Source organism: Anolis sagrei, chromosome 3, assembly GCF_037176765.1.
Source record: "Anolis sagrei isolate rAnoSag1 chromosome 3, rAnoSag1.mat, whole genome shotgun sequence".
Classification (NCBI taxonomy): Eukaryota; Metazoa; Chordata; class Lepidosauria; order Squamata; family Dactyloidae; genus Anolis; species Anolis sagrei.
The window spans coordinates 50,620,055-50,622,316 of record NC_090023.1 but is presented as its reverse complement, the minus strand read 5'-3'; the positions used below and the strand labels follow the sequence as shown (position 1 = coordinate 50,622,316).

At 41.5% G+C, this 2,262-nt stretch overlaps 1 pseudogene; it reads left to right on the top strand.

Moving 5' to 3' along the window:
- Window positions 1–324: 324 nt before the first annotated feature.
- LOC132770036 (ADP-ribosylation factor-like protein 6-interacting protein 1 pseudogene) lies at window positions 325–1,131 on the top strand (annotated as a pseudogene).
- Window positions 1,132–2,262: the final 1,131 nt, after the last annotated feature.

Here is a 2,262-nt window from a genome sequence, read left to right as displayed (position 1 = left end):
GTTCTTAACCTGTGGGTCCCCAGATGTTTTGGCCTTCAACTGCCAGAAATCCTAACAGCTGGTAAACTGGCTGGGATTTCTTGGAGTTGTAGGCCAAAACACCTGGGGACCTGCAGTTTGCGAACCACTGCTCTAAAGGGATTTTGAGAGAAAAGGGGATTGTTGGGTGTTGAATCAACCCTGTGGGGTAGATCCAACTTTGACGAGCTTGTTTTGTTTCCCAAACCTTTTGTGTGTAAGGAATTAACCTAATAGAAGGAGCCCCCGGTGGCGCAGTGGGTTAAACCCCTGTGCCGGCAGGACTTAAGACCGACAGGGGACCTGTCAAAGGCGGACAAAATGCCGGAAGGCAACAACAGGAGCACCAACCAGCTGGCTGCTGAAACAGCTGCTTTGGAGGAGCAGTTGCAAGGATGTTAGTGACTGACAAAATCCTGCGCTGGGAAAAAGCATGGTTTCTACCTGCCATCATTGCTGTAGTTTCCTTCATTTTTCTGATGATCTACTACTTGGATCCATCTGTTCTTTCAGGTGTTTCTTGTTTTGTTATGTTGCTTTGTTTGGCTGACTAACTGGTACCTGCTCTTGCTCCTCAGATTTTTGGTTCCAGTAAATGGACTACCGAACAACAACGTTTTCATGAAATCTGCAGCAACCTGATAAAAACACGTTGTAGAATTGTTGGTTGGTGGAAACGCCTTTTCACATTTAAGGAGGAGAAGCCAAAAATGTACTTCATGACAATGCTGTGTTCTCTGGCTGTGATTGCTTGGATTAGACAGCAAGTTCATAATCTCTTCCTCACCTACCTTATTGTGAACTGCTTCTTGTTGTTTCCTGGATTAAACAAACATGGAATCATTTCAAAGTATGCCGGAATGGCAAAAAGGGAGGTCAACAAACTCCTTAAGCACAAAGAGAAGAAAAATGAATGAAGCTCTGTTACACTGATTTTATGTTCTGGGAACAATTAAATGAATTCTTGTGTGTTTAATAGGATAGAAGTTTTCATTTCAGTAATCGCCTTTTAACCTTAAATGGGGTTCCTTCTACAGTTTAAGTAGAAACCGTGTGGTCTTTCAGTCACACGTGAATACAGTCTGCTATGACATGAGCAGTCATTCTTATAGTAAGTGTAGCTAAACAACACCCTAATGTGATAAGGTTGTTCATCAATAATAATTGGTGGTGGTATTTGTCTGAAGACAGCCTTTGCTTCTGCTTCTGGTGAAGACCGACAGGTCGCAGGTTTGATTCCGGGGAGAGGCGGATGAGCTCCCTCTATCAACTTCAGCTCCTCATGTGAGGACATGAGAGAAGCCTCCCACAAGGATGATAAAAACATCAAATCATCTGGGCATCCCCTGGGCAAGGTTCTTGCAGACGGCCAATTCTCTCACACCAGAAGTGACTTGCAGTCTCTCAAGTCGCTCCTGACACGATAAAAAAAACAACCCCTAATAGAACAGTGGTTCTCAACCTGTGGGTCCCCAGATGTTTTGGCCTTCAACCCCCAGAAATCCTAGCATCTGGTAAACTGAATGGGATTTCTAGGAGTTGTAGGCCAAAACATCTGGGGACCTGCAAGTTGAGAACCACTGTCTTAAGATGGAAGAAGATGCCATAGGATGGGAGATGAATTATTACCCACACCCATAATTTGTTAAATATTCTTTTTTGAAATTCAGGGATTTTTTGCCACATCCTCTAATGTAATTTTATTAATTTAAAGTCCTTTGAACTTTCTTTCAGCAAAAGAAAAAGAATACCAGAAATCAGACACAACACAAAAGGAAAGAAATTGATCAAGAGTGAGAAGAAAACAAACAAACAAAACCAGGTATTACTTTCATGGTTAAAATATTCAGCAAGTCATTGAACTGGAATCACCATGCTTTCCAATTAAAGCAGCATGTAATGTCAGAAGTGGGGAAGGCTTTCAGTTGGAGCTAGATTTATGCATTGGATAGGCACCTAGATTCCATTTCTGATGGAGTCACCAGTTACATTTATTATTCCTGGGCAATTTCCTAATTAGTAAATTCATTGTTTTCCCCTCAGTTATCATCTTTATAGTACAATTCTATAAACATGTATTCAAACATAAGCAACATTGGACCTCATGATCTTGTTGTGTGCCTTCTTGTAGTTTCTGAGTTATGGTGGCTCATAAAGTGAACTTATAATGGATTTTCTTGGCAAGACTTGTTTCAGAGAGAGTTTGTCTTTACCTTCCTCTGAGGATGATAATGTGTACCTTGG